This window comes from Ammospiza nelsoni, chromosome 6, assembly GCF_027579445.1.
Source record: "Ammospiza nelsoni isolate bAmmNel1 chromosome 6, bAmmNel1.pri, whole genome shotgun sequence".
NCBI classification, from domain to species: domain Eukaryota; kingdom Metazoa; phylum Chordata; class Aves; order Passeriformes; family Passerellidae; genus Ammospiza; species Ammospiza nelsoni.
In genome coordinates, this window is record NC_080638.1 from 54,539,990 (window position 1) to 54,555,094 (window position 15,105).

Sequence of the window (15,105 nt, forward strand, 5' to 3'; positions counted from 1 at the left end):
CCTCTCCTTCCTTAAGCACACTCACACAAAACTCATATAGATACATGGGTTAAAAAATTATTATTTAAACACTTGTCTCAACTACAATTTAAAGGCAAATGCCAAAATGACTTCTGACTGTGCTGAGCACTTATGACAACTGTCACCTATTGGGTAACATTTTCCTTCCCAATTAGTGAAAGGTCACTTTATAGCTATAAAAATACGTATTTTGATTTAGAGATCTGTTAAAAGCCTACAGAAATGCATCATACAAGTGATTACACTGATCTTTAAAAAAAAAAATCCAGCTAAGTAAGTGCCCAAAGGGAAACAGTATCTATTTATATATCATAATTAGCATGGGTAGGAGAAAATGGTTTTCATACACATTTCATAAGCCATATGGAATTGCATTGTGCAATCTCTTCATCCTGCTATAAAACCCCAGCTTTCATCTCTAATGAGCTCAGGAAACTAATTTATTTATCTTCCCGCATGACTCGACATTTCAAATGGCATTTATTTATAGGTGGCATATTACACACAGCCAGGTAGTTTCAGGAGGTTGCACAAATGTCTTCTGATAACAGTGTTAGTTCAATATGATAAATAGCACTTCTAAAAACTAAGTAAATAAAATTTTCTGAGGTCAGCGTGGCTCGACTTTCTTTATCATGCAACCTCTGCTGATGCTGATGTCTGCCCCTCCTTGGAGGCAGAGCAGATTGCAAAGATTAAAAAAGTAGGATCAATTTTACAGAAGAGTCAGGAAAGCTGGTTCCTGAGCACAGCTGCTGTGGCATTACCAGCTCTCCCTGTTTGCTGTCATCAGTGTCCCCAGCACATCAGCGCACAACAGCCACCACAGTGGGCACAGGCTGAGCTCAGACATCCACTCACAACACTCCTGGCTCCCTGCCCATCCCTCCCACCTGGCACTTCCATCGTTTGACAGAAGACTTGCAATCTTCAGTGCAAAGGACACAAACCACAGCATAGCAGGGGGTGGTCTGAGGCATTACTCCCTCCTCAGCTCCTGCAGGATCCACCTGTGGTGTGAGTCCCCAGGGACACCTGGGGAACCTCTGCCCTTTCTGCAGGGGAAGCCAAAACCTCCAGAGAGATCACAGACTCAAGTGTGAGTGTGATGGAGAGAAAAAAAACCAGTAGAAATGTTTTGTTAGGGCGTGATAAGAAACTTAGGGAACTGCTGACCTGGAAATAAAGGGTTAAGAAGCCAGAATGCCAGCAATTCCTTCCCTTTCAGCCTGCATCCTCTCTCTAAAATCCACTGAGGAATGACAGCACTGAAGTAAAGGCCACAGGATTTGCTGATGTGCTGATCTTAAGAGAGACATGAGCAAAGTGGTTTGGTAGGTGGGCTTTTCCAGGTGGACAGTGCTGGCTTCAGTGATGTGCCTGGTGACACATTCCTCACCTGCTAATTGCTGTAAAGCAGGAAATGTAAATGTATGTGCAATCACATCTTCGCCAAGGATGTGGCAACAATTTGCCAACATCCATTTTCAAATCCTGCCTTTAGCATAGCTAATATGAACTTTATTAGAAGAAAACCTGGGAACCCCAATCCAGTGGGAAGAGACCTGAAGCCTGGCAATGCATGGAGCATCCCAGAGGAAAGGCACAGCTGCATTCAGGAGTGAGATGGCAGAGGCTCTTTCCCAACAGGATTTAGGGCACATGGGCTGCAAGTCTGGCATCTCCCAGGAAGGTTTCACTTGCTGCTCCATCACCTGCCTCCTGCTTGGGTCATAAACCAGTACTGGGGACTAAACAGGCAGGAGCTCCAGGAAGGAAGGTTGTTTTGGGAATAGGTGAGAATAGATGTAAGTGAGCTTGAGCATGGCTCTAGCAAAATCATGCTTTCCCATGCTGTAGATGGAAATCCACAAGAGTAATTGCTGCCTTCCTGCATGACTTAGAAGAGGATGTGGCAACACCACGACACTGATATGCCTGAAACACAAATAGCTTTCCTGTAGCCACAATAATAGATGGCAGCTAATGTCAGGGGATTTCAAGAATTACTCATCAATGCAGGAAACGTGGATTTCCACCCTAGCAAAGAAACAAATCCATAGTAATGGGAAGAGAGGTGAATCCCACTTCCCAGGGGGAAAGACAGGAAATGCAGTGGAGCAGACACACCCATTAGGCTGTTCAGGGGCTGTTACAGAGGAAAAGTTAACTGGGTTTTTTTAAAGCAGTATGAAGTTTGTAAGGTTACTGTGAAGTGAATGTTCACACCTGCTGGGCACCATTTCTCCTTGCTACCAGGGGCTTTCTCCTCCTGAAATCAGGTTTTAAATACCCCTCTTGAACTGACCAGCTTGGGGGTTTCCCTACAGAGACATTTTTAATCTCTTCTCTGGGTCTTCTCCTCAGGTATTCAGCTCATTCCTTCAGCTTTCCACAAGTCTCCTGATGTCTCCTAGCACTACCCAATGAGGTCCTGGGACCACATTCTCCCAGTTCTCTCAACCTTCCAGCAGATGGGACACACCAGGGCAAATTATGTACCAGCGCCCAGAAAAACCATAATTTGAGGTCAAGGAATTCAGTGCTATTTATCCAAGTAGTTTTTATCCAAATAGGACAGAGTACTTGAGCTGTAATAACTCCCATAATGGACTAATAAAAGAGGAAATCTTATTATTTAGCAGAAAAGCTGAGCTCTCAAAAGTACTCCTCTCCAATGGGAGGAGGTTATAACAAGTCCTTAGGTAGAACAATATTGGTCCTGGAATCTTCAAGAGATTTTGGGTTCTATCCCAAAGGCATGAGGCCAATCCCCAAGTCCCACTGGCAAGAGCAGTGTAGCTGAGAGCTCAACCAAGTTCACAGTTTAGGATGAAGTTAACAGTGCTATGTCCTAGTTAACAGAGGGCTGTTTCTGCCCTTTGGTTTCATTGCAGCCCCCTTTACTTTACACCAAGGCTGGAAGAAGTGGTGAAAACCATCTGACCTGTGGAACAGGGTCTGTCATTTTCATGCTGCCACACAGCAGATCCCTTGTGTCAGCCCAGGTCCCATCCCCAACTTCACTCATTTTGACACAGCCCCTTCACAATCTGCATGGTGCTACACAGAACCAAAAATCTTGGCTGAAGCTACCCACCCCCCCTGCCAGAGGTATTCCCATGCCCCAAGAGAGGCATTCAGCCCAGCAGGATCCTGGCAGCCACCTGCTTGTGACAACCTTGTGCTAGACCACAATCGTGGACCACACCAGCTTTGAGGCAAGTGGGTGTTCAGGGAATGTCACCTGAAGGGGTCACACTGCATTCAGGGGTGTCACTGCTGCCCTGCCTGGACATGGGTGGTTTGCAGAAAGCAGCTCTGAGCAGCATTGTGTCCCTCCACCAGGATGCAGAAAGACCCCTCCTAAGATTTACTGGAAAAGAGTTACTGGAAAAGGGGAGGAAACTCTTGCACATGCTGTGTGAGCTAGACCTGCTGCTGGAGCAGCCTTGGCAGCTTGAGAAGATATCACAGGTGAGATCCTCAGGTTAGTCCTGGAGCTGGCAAAAAACCCAGCATGAGGAGTAATCCAGATAACCTTAGCTGTATGTCAGTAAGGGAAACAGAGGAGGCTGCAAAAGCAGAGACTGAGGTGGGAGTGCAGCCTTCAAGTGTCTGCCATGCCTCTGGCCACGTTCAAAAATCTTCTGTAAGTCTTTGTTTAACTGTCCAGCTCAGCATCCCATTCAGGTCCATTAAAAATATCACTAAGACTAAAGTATTACTGTGGAATGCATGAACTGCCCAAGCTCCCATTTTTGTTTGATTTGATTTCTCTATGAAGCTTCTCTCAAAGAGCTCAGATTGCATTTACTTGGGGAACATTTTGTCACATCAGCACGTACAGCATGAAATCAATAGCAGCTTTTGAAGAAAGACCAGATTCATGCATTGTCCAGAACAACATCTTCAGCCAACTTTTCTTGGGTGGAAATCACTCTTAAGAAAAGGACAAGTTCTACCTTCCACCTCCCTCAAAACCCTCCCATCAATGTTCCCTGTGGACCACAGGCAGAACCCCATCTCTTCATGTAACATTATCTTTGTATAAAAGCCTATTTCTGTACAAAATAACACTGTGTCTACCCAGATATGATGTTATTCTTTCCACTGTAATTTTCTAATGCCTCATATGAACAACTCTATACTGCAAATTTCAGCTTATTATTCAAAATTATGAATTGCCCATTTTCATACATTTCAATATAGCTTGAATTGAAAAGCAAATTCTTGCTTTCAGTAGTACATGAGCAATGCTTCCACGTAATGTGCAAATTATCATGAAGAGAATCAACACACAGCAGATTTCTGCAATCTGTTTACCTCTCTATACACAGAAATATCCTCTGTAGGGGTGCTTTCCTGTTACAAATGAAGGCAATACAATCTATAGGTTTTTGAGGGCAGAAAACTGGAGTTGTGATGAATACATAGATAATTTCTTAGTCAAAGGCTCGTGCATCACACATGGACACAGCGCCCCCACACTTGCCACTGCCATACAACTGTTTTCTTTACCGACACTCTGTATCCAGCCTTTTGCCCAGTTTCAGCCCTTCAAATAACAGTTTTCTGGAAATTTGACTTTTCCTCCACAGGAAGTGGGCTAATCAGGATATTTTGTTTGGCAACTCAAACTGTGAAGTCTGAGACCCAAGAGCTGGTTGTGCTGATGTGTGAAATCCCCTTTCTGTTCCCATGCTCTGCCACAGCGTGGCCTTAGATATCTGAGTCCCAGCATAGGTTTTGGTAGTATTCCTTCTGCTAACTTTCTCTGCAAGGAAAATATCAGAAAATTCAGGCCATAAGAGCTCACAGCTCACAGTGTTGTAGGAGCTTTAACATATTATGAGAGAAATGTAAACAACATACAGAAGACTTTTCTGTCCTGTCCCAGGTCCATGAGCCACCAAGAACCTCAGTGGTCCTGATGTGCAGCTCCTGCCTGATGTAGAAATTACTCAAAAAACAGAAAACATGCTATCATCTTCCAATCTCTACTATCACTATTTCCAGTATTCAGGACTGTCAAATGGGCAGTCCTGAAATTCTGAATTCTCTGCATTCTGAAGCTTTTGCTGTACAAATGCTTGCAGGGTATGTCCAAAAGGACAAGGTGGATGTCAGTCACTCAGAAGTTGAGGTGGCTGCTCTCTTGAGCCAGTGATGAGCTACATGGTTGGTTTTTTAGGTGTTTCACCTGTGTGCCGTTGGGGCAGCCTGGGAGGTTTGGTGCAAGGGGTGTTCTTCTTTAGGACAGGCTGAGAAGTCAGCAGGGCCAGGGGCAATGTCACCTCTCCTATCAGCAGAGCTGTTTGTCAGACAGCTGCTGCAGGAGAGAAGTCTCTGCCTATGTGTGTAAGATGGGAAACAACCAGCTCTGCAATAAAGTGGTTTTCCATCTCCTTACTAAGGAGGGAACTGGAAGAGTTCCCAGGAGAAAGGTGATACATGTCTGGATATCCTGGGAGATGTCAGAGGAGGATGGCTGTGCTGTGGAAGGGAAGGGAAGGGTGACCTAGCATCAGCATCAGCACCAGCAAGGGAACCCAGAGCTGGTCTCTGAGCAAAGCTCTTTAAATACTGCCTCTGTCAGAGGTTCCTGATGGGTACAAACTACAACATAGGAGCAGGAAGGGGGAGGAAGCCTCTCTGGTAGAACATTCATGCAGGTTGTGACTCAGGCAAGCCTTTTGTACCCTAATTTCCATCTCTCATAAGTACAAGCCATGAAGCTCTCAGGTGCAAGAACAGATTATGAGCACCTGGCTGTGCTTGTGCTTTCACCTGGCTTGGGTGACTGCAGCATGAGGTGACTGGGCAGCAATGGGCCATCCCAAACAGACCATGGCATGCCATCTCCAAATACACAACAAAACCACACTCAGGGGCTGAAGCACTGTAACACAGAGACCCAGCTCCCCCAGACACTCCTAGCCAAGGGCATGACACATGAGGTCAGCAAAGGTATCTCCTGGGGGCCTGGGTGTGGGTCTCCAGTACACAAGCTGGGGAAAGTGTCCAGGAGAGCACAGGCAGAAGCACAGAGGGACATCAGAGCTGTGAGTGAAAGCACACACAGTGTGCAAGGTCAGATGCTGAGCAGCCAGGACGTGTGGGTCTATATTTGGCAGCGATGCAATCAGCTGGAAGCATTCACTCCTTCCCTTGAACCGTAGGCAAGGCAACGGCTGCCAGAGCTCACATGAGCACCAGCAGTGACAGATGAGATGCTATGAATGCTCAGACCATCTGACCCTCCTGTGTTTCTGTTCTCTTTAATGCATTTTCATTTCTTTTGGAAAAACACAAGTGGAGAATGGGTTATTTCCCTTCCCCTATATTGTACCAAGCATAGCAAGAAATGGTGTGGTGCAACCACAATGTGAGGCAGAGGTTTCTTTTGCCAAAAAGGATTTCTTCATCAACCTGCAAAGCTTCAGTTGTGCTTCAGCCACAGCTGTGCTGCACACAGAAGCCAGTCTGAGGCCAGAATTCTATTGAGGGTGAAGATTCAGGTAACAGTGTGTGACAAGCCAAAATTGAGCTACATAGGAGGAGAGCATGGAGCAAGGAGTGCCCTACCCAGCCCTCCACCGCCCCTCTGCCACAGGAACCACAGATACACCTTCACCAATCTGTAAGTGATCCGTTCCACAAACAGCCTCTTGTCCTAAACTCAGCCCTGCCTTCAGCCACAGCATCCAGAAAACAGAGGCCCTTCTTGAGCTGCTTGGCCAGAGCTCTTTCCTAGCCCTGATTTTAGCTGCCATCTACCCAGATCAGAGCATTTTCCTTAAAGCAGAGGCATGTGTTTCTCAGCATAGGACTGCTCTCCCATCTGTCCTTCAAGCAGTTGAATTAAAATAATGCCCCTAATGAAGGTCATCAAGTGTAGGGGGATAGAATATAAGAAAATAAAGATAGTGTAGAAAGTCATCTTACCCCTAAGGAGTTGCAGCTGGGCCAATTATTAAAGATTAGGAACAGGCCTGAATTTAACAGGCCACAGCTGTAGCAAATGAGAAGAAGAGTGTTATATAAGAGTGGGTTGGCTGGGTGAGTGGGGAATTGGAGTCTGTTGGTTACTTTGTGAAGGAGAAAGAGTCAGTGCTCTGAGGAGATGCTCACGAGAAATGCCAAGAAGGTATGAAACTTTGGCAATAAGGAGACAACAGTATGGAACCCCCGCTGTTGAAATCCACAAATTATATCTACCCTATAACCCAATACCCTGCAATAAGGTGACAACAATCAAGCATCACTTATCAGCTCTTATAGCCAGACCAAGCTGTCTAAATGCTGCACATGATGAAGTTGAGGGGGGAGCAGGAAGGAGATGACCACAGAACCAGAGAATGTTCATGTGCACTGCACAATGATGGGGCAGAAATGTCCCTGACTTACACCATGTCAGAAATATGCTGAGCTGTGTCTGCTGGGGTCCCAAGGAACCTCTCCCAGTGGGCATTGATCCTGCTGGCACAGGATCAGCTGATGGACTGGAGATCATGGGGATCAGCAGCCTCCATTCCCATGGGGTCCTGACGGATGTTTCTACCTTGCTTACTTTGACAACAACCCACCAAAGCCAAGAAGAAAAGGAAATAAAGGAATCACAGAAATTCTAGGTTGGAAGAGACCTTTAAGATTATCGAGTCCAACCCATGTTCTAACACCTCAACTAGATCATGGCACCAAGTGCCACATCCAGTCTTTTTTTAAACTCTTCGAGGGATGGTGACTCTACCACCTCCCTGGGCAGATGATTCCAGTATTTGACCACTCTTTCTGTGAAAAGCTTCCTCCTTAATTCTAGCCTGTATCTCCCTTGGCGCAGCTTGAGACTGTGTCCTCTTGTTCTGTCTGTTGTTGCCCGGAGAAAGAGACCGACCCCCAGCTCACCACAGCCACCCTTCAGGGAGTTGAAGAGAGTGATGAGGTCACCCCTGAGTCTCCTTTTCTCCAGGCTGAACAACCCCAGCTCCCTCAGTCGTTCTTCATACGGCTTGTGTTCCAAGCCCCTCACCAGCCTCATTGCTCTCCTTTGGACACACTCAAGCACCTCAATGTCCCTCCTAAAGTGAGGGGCCCAGAACTGGATGCAATACTCCAGGTGAGGCCTCACCAGTGCTGAGTACAGGGGAAGAATGACCTCCCTGCTCCTGCTGGCCACACTGTTCCTGATACTGAATGAATGAACTGTTTGTGCAGTGTGGAGGGTTGGCCATGGGGCACTTGGAGAGTGTTTTGGTCTGGGGCTCACTGCAAGAAGAAGTGAGCACCAAGTTGCCTCTTGAGTGTCAGGGACACACGGTGTTGGTCCCAGAGGGGACCTGATAGCTCTGGAAAGCAGACTGAGCTTTCTAATTTATCACATGGAGGAAAGAGATAATTCATCAGTGGTGTGACCTTTAGCAATCCCCAATATGGCTGCTCAGCTGTGAAGAGGAGGAAACCTCTGCAGTCAGAGCCCAGGTAGCAATTGCACATTTGGCCATAAAACTCCTCCTAAGATCTACCTAGAGAGATGATAATGGACAAACAAAGCTCAGAGGTGCACAGGAGGAGCCCATGGCAGCTGAACATCCCTCAGGCCAGCAGCTGCACAATTGCTGTCCTCAGCCTCCTTGGCACTGTGGGCGCTGTGTTTACCCTGCAGAGAACCAAGACAGATGGCAATTTCATCAGCCCAGGAATGCACATGCCCTCTCAGCCCCTGGTCTCATGTTTCCTCTGCTCTCTCACTTTCCTTTCCTGCCCAACACACTCTCTAGCCTGTATCTCTGTGGGGAAGAGGCCACTTTGGTCCCCAGCCAAGCAGAGCTGTCCAGTGTCTCTGAGCAGTACACACATATATCATCATGTCTCAGTCCAGCTGACATCACAATGTGTGTCCAATAGGTCAGCCCACACCAAGCCAAAAATAAGGACATAAGCATTATTATTGGCTTTTCTCCACACAGTTGAATTGTGTTTGCTTTACTTTGAGTTTGTTTGCTTTAACTTATCCCTCATTTCAAGAAAACATTGGCAAGAGAACTTCAAGTCTCCTTAACAATGGCTGGGGAAACCGGATGCAAACAATCTGTATAGTTCAGCCTAAAACTTGCAAGTTGCCTCAATATAATACAATCCAGATTTCTATATCTAAACTTGGTTTTAGCTACACAAGTGATTCTGAGTAATTTTTTTCTGCATGGATTTAGCACATAGATAATCTGGATAGGACTAGCCTTAAAAATCTTTGCTACAAGGTGCTGCTTGCTTTATATTTCCAGTGCAAAGCATTTGCCTGGTACCACTGAAACATGCTTCAACTGCCAATATAAATGGAATCAAGCCAAGCCAAAAAATTCTTCAAGAAGTGGACCACACTTTTTTTAGACCAGATGCACAGCAATAGCCCTGCAGAAATCACACTCTGCTCCCACCAACTCAAACCCCACTGCTGTTTCAGTGGGAGAAGAGGTTCTTGCCCTTGTCCCTCCTTGGACCAGCTGTCTGTTTAGATGGTCCCTTGTGCCCAGGATCAGAGCTCAGTGACAAGTGCTTATTCTGTCTGTGCACTAGGAAAAGGGGCTGTTCTGCATTTCACAGAGCAGGAATGAAACAGATGTGGCCAGCCCTAGGACCAGTCATGGTCTCACTGCTGGTTTTTGAGCCCTGAGCACTCTTTGGCCACCAGAGCAGCTCAGATTTTCAATCAGGCTAAGGCAACAAGTTTGGAAATGGAGCAAACTCTCCCACCACCCTCCCTTCTGATATCTACTGTGCAACACCTGGGGCACTGTGATGCAAAAGGTGCCAGCAAGGAGATGCAAGATGTGACTTGGAAAGTCCCAGCGTTGCATGTTGCTGGGGCATGGACAGGGCAGGGAGCATCCCTGCGGGAATTCTGAGTCTCACATTCCTTCCCTGACCACCATGAATGGCTGGGTTTCGTTGGCTTTTTTGTTCAACTGTTGCAAAACTGATGTGGCAGGGACAGCAGTGCAAATGAGGAACAGACAGCTCAGGAATAGTGCCAAGCACTGTAATCACACTTCATGGATGGTTTCAGTTGTTCTGGACCACAGCCACTCCAGGACTCTCACCAGACAATGCTGTTACCATACACTGTCCCCATCCCTGTTCATCTCCTCTCCTCCCTGACCAGGTGCATGGTGGGATCTGTGTGCAAAATAGTCAACCTGGAAGAGCTGTTCCTGCTCTGGCATGATGAAACACACCTCACCACCCTTGCAGAAGGACCTAGAGATAATATTTGCCTTCTGCTTTTGCTGGCCCACATGCCTCTGGTGCCAGTTTTCACCTTTAAAAACAGTCATGTTCAGGGAATAACAGAAATGATGGACACAGGAATCAGAGAAGATGTAAAGATCCTGCAATATCTTGTTGGTGCAGCAAGACCACAGCTCTGACACAACAGGTCACTTCCCCCCTACTTTCCCCGTTGCTCAGTGAATAATTCCAATTTTTCTCTTGTTTCACACGTTTCAGTTTCACTTTTCTATCTGAAAGTTTCCAGCCTTGAATAAAGTCAGTGAATTCTTACCACAGGATTTAACATAAAATTTTCCATTCTCCCTGACCATGTCTGTTCATGCTGCCAAGCTGCATCTCAATCAACACAGGTTAATTGGCCAGGAAATACAGGGCAACTATTTGTGCTGGGAAAAGCCCAGGATATGGAAGGCTATTATTCTGGAATCACTGTATTTTCCTACAGAAGGTTAGCTCTGGGAAGTCAATGCTTTGAGGCAGAATTTTCTTCCTGGAACTCCTTAGTGTATTCCAGAAAGGTGTTGGTCTTGCTGAAGGCTGGATATCACAGCCCTAGAGGTTTTTACTTCATTTGTAAATTAGCTTTTGCAGGCTGGAACAAGCAAGTTTTTAACTACCTTACAGAAAGGAAGGGATGTAGAAAGGTCATTGTGTCCTTGGCCAAGGAGAACATTGCAGCCAAGCCAGCCTGGAGGAAATAACCCAAATCCCATCCCATGCCCCAGGGCAGCTGGCACCTCCACTCCTGCTCAGGGCCTCAGGACCCACAGAAAGAAACTCTACAGCTTCGGAACAATTTTGTTTCTGGCAGCTCCTGGGAATCTGGCAATTTAAATCACTTTCCTGTATTCAAAGTTTTCTGCACCTCACTCTGGAAGGCCTCCCTGGAACCCCTGGGCTTTGCACTGCTGTAAGCCAACAGCAGGGCCAGCCCCACATGGGACACACCAAGAGAGGGTGACTGTCACATGAACAGCAGCCCCAAACATGTGCACTCCCTCCCACTCACAAATGGGTCATTTCCCCACCACAACAAAAAATACTGGGCTTACCATTAAGTAACCCCAGAAAATAATCTGTTTTCCTCAGCTATCATCTGTGTGTCATTTCCACAGACATGCTTACTGTCTGCCACAATGTTCCCCTCACATATTGATTTCTGAATTTGAAAAAAAGCATCTACAGGATCTAAAGCTGAGGGCCCTCTCTGTACTCACAGCTTTAGCTTCAAAGCCTGTCTGCTTGAAACAGAGTGAACAACCTCCAGAACCATCAGAAGGAAGGAGGAATGCCATTGTCATGGGTGCTGTGGGTTGTCCCCATGGGCTGTCCTCCAGACCACATCTGGGACATCCCTGCTGGAAGGCAGCAGCCTCACCAGCAAGTCCCCATCTGCTGCTCTGTGATTCTCATGAAACAAAATTCAAAACACTGGGCATGGCAAGGAGGGAACCATCTGCCCTGAGATGCAAGACTCAAATATAATGTGTGGAGGGAGAAAGAGCAGGTCTGCGATATGCTTGGACAGACAGGTGTCAAAGACTTAGGAAACCTGGCAGATCTGTCTCCTTTTGGAGCAGATTCAAGTGGGAAGGGCCTAAATCTGTTGGTGAGCCTTGGAGGAGCACACAGCATCAGTATCCCCATTGCAGTGTGGCTCCATGCCCAGGAAGTGTCGTCCACTGGAGCAGGGACCAGCCAGCTCCCTGCAGAGCGGGGCTTGCAGGGTGACAGGCACAGACCCTGCAGCAAGGGCAGCTCTTGGATGCCTTCAAATAACCTGGAAGACACCCACAGAGCCTGGGCCCCTGTGTCAGGTGTCACCAGCACCTTTCTGGCCTCTCTCATGGTGATTCAGCAGGGAAGAACCAGCCCAGCTTGGCACCTCAGCCACCCCCAGGGGTTCTCTGGGGAGCACAGGGGAGAGGCTGTGGCCTACTGAGGTTTCCAAAAGGCATTTGGAAAGTTCTTGCCATAGGCTCAGAGAGAAACTGGGGAGCAATAGGTGAGTGAGAGGCTCTCACAAGAACAAGTAACAGAGCATAGATGGGAAATGAGGTGCAATTTTCATATTGGAGGGCTGCTCTCCTATGCAGGGTTGTGCTGGGATGTCTGCAGAAACCTGGGCAAGGTGGACAGGCAGGTGACAGCTGTGCAGATGATACCAAATGGCTCATGGCAGTAAAGGTGACCTCAGGATGCTTAGCAAACAGGTGTTCAAGTGGCAGAGGAGATTATGTAAAGGGAAACAAATTCTTGTTTTACATACAAGTCAGGGGAGCCAAATGAGACCCTGGGCATTAGGTAGCATTTCTAGCTCTGTAGAAATGTTACCTAATGCAAGGAAGAGAGAAGAAACCTCAAATTAAATGTGAGGAATTAGTAAGAGAGGGAGTAAAAGCAAACAAATCTGGACCAGAAAATCATGTCATAACAAAAACTCATGGCAGCCCCAGCTCAGAAATTTGGCCATTTGGGTCCCTTTGCCTTGAAGATGTGATAGCAGAGGAGAAAGTCCAGAGACATGGCAGAGCTTGTGCATGAGCAGGACAGGACTCCTCAGGCTGGAAATGGGCCAGTGAGGATGGGAGACTGTGAAATACTGGAAGACTAAATAGGATGAAAAGAGGAAAACTGTCTCTTCCCAAAAAGGTTTCAGATGAAGACAGTAGGTGCATTACCCAAAACCAGAAAACTGAAGCTTTTTTTGCACAAGGTGTAATTAGGCTGCAGCATCTCCTGCTGCAGGATGCTGTGGTTACTAAAAGCTCAGCTGAAAGCAGGAAACAGTCAGGGATGGAGAAGGGACAGAAGGAACAAAACAACATTGAGGCCTCTCAAATACAGACACTGCTCTGGCTCAGGAAATGTGTAAGCTGAAAAGTGTTGGGGTATGGGAGAGTATGAGAAGGGGGATTGTGCCTCTCCCACCACTCCAGCTATCCCTGGGCACCTATTCTTGACACTGGCATGGAGAGGATGCTGGGCTCCTTGGCTTGAGCCATGCTGCCATCCTGCACCCACCCCCAGATGCCCAAAATGTTTGAGAGTTGCAGATTGGGTCATTTGGCTCCATACTATGTGAAATTTGTGTTTATTTTAATAATTTTGGTGTAGTGCCCAGAGATTCAAGAGAAGCAGGGAGTGACACTGTGAAAGGTCACCCTCAGACATTGCCAAATCTCATTTTCAATTCCAAAAGCAGTGTAAGAGGTCACATTGGTAAGTCAGTCTTCCCATATTTCTTCACAAAAATTGTCTTCTGTTCTCTTTCTTCTTGTCACCCAGTAGAAAAACAAAACAGAGATGATGCTATGTTAAATAGAAAATGTCTTTACAAGAGACCCTTTATAAATCCCATAAATTGCCTTTATTAATTCCAGTCAACTTTACCTCATAAAAAACTCCCAAATCTTTTGCTCTGGACTTAATGGGAGCCTGGAGCTCTGCCTCATGTCCTTGTGAGCAGCTGGGACATGTGTTTATTCCTCAGTCATGTTAACAAGAACAAACATTCCAAGCAAGCACCAGTTCTTGGTTCAATGACTTAGAAAGCAGGGCCTTGTGGGAAATTCCAGCCTTGCCCCAGCCTCTTGGGAGGCCTTGCAATACAAAAATGTAAGTCCTTGATGCCAGCATGTCTCAGACTGGGAAGGACCATTCAGTGACACAAGGAAATTCCTGTCCTTCTATTCTGCTCTTATCTGGTCCCTGGTAGGGACTTTGTCTGTCCCACATGGTATGGGGTGAAGAAAAAACTCCTGCCTTTGAGGAGATGCAACCCCTGTCTGTTATGTTTTCCCTCTTTGTTTGCCCTTTCTCTTAGTACAACAGGTCAATGTTACAAAATTACAGATGTGTCCTTCACCCCAGCCCTCTGCTCCATCCACCTCCCTGTTGCACCATGCTTGGGAAGAAACTTACCAAAAGCCCACAGAGCCCTCACCTCCTGTTTATTTCCAGCAAGTGAAGTGATGCCCCATTGCACATAAACACTCACACAAGCTGTCAGTCAGTCTGGCCTGGCTGTGGGGCTCACAGGATGACTCCACTGCTGGAAGGGGGCTCTGCAGGCTCCACTCCACCTTCCCATTCAAAACAGCACCACTGCCAACACTAGCCCAGGTCATCCTGGGTCTTTGCCTAGAGAAGTCTTGAACAACCTTTAGGCAGCAAGTCTGCCACCTCTCTGGGCTGAATCTTCTCCTAGGGAAGAAGTTTTCCCTTGATGTTTAACCTGAACTTGCTGAACCGCAGCCTGTGCCCATTTTCCCTTGGTGTATCATCTGCTGATACTGAGAAAATTTTGACTGTCACCATCATTAGCACCTTTCACGTGGGTTGCTGTCAAATTGTCCTTTATCTTCCCTTTTGCCAAGTTAAGCAAATCCAGCTTCTGCAACCTCTACATGGTCTAGACCCATCCTGCACCCTTTACTGACCACACATTCATTACTGGGACATCTCTCCTGCACACAGGCATGGAGTGGAGATTTCAGTGGAGATCCTTCTGGCAACAACAGTGCCTTCCCCAAGCCAGTGGCTGTGAGAGGACAGGCTGCTGGCCTTGTGTCCAGGCCCCCTGGCATCAGCTCCAAGCACAGCCCTGGGGGAGATGCTGGAGGTGCCAGCCCAGGCTGAGAACAGCCTTTGCTCTTGGTGTCAAAGCCTCAGCACATCAGTAGCAAGGCAGTGCTGCCCAGCCTGTGCTGGCAGAGCCTGGCAGTCCCAGGAGAACCTGGCCAGCACAGGAATTGTCCCCAGCCAGGAGAGAGGCACCCATCTCACTTATGG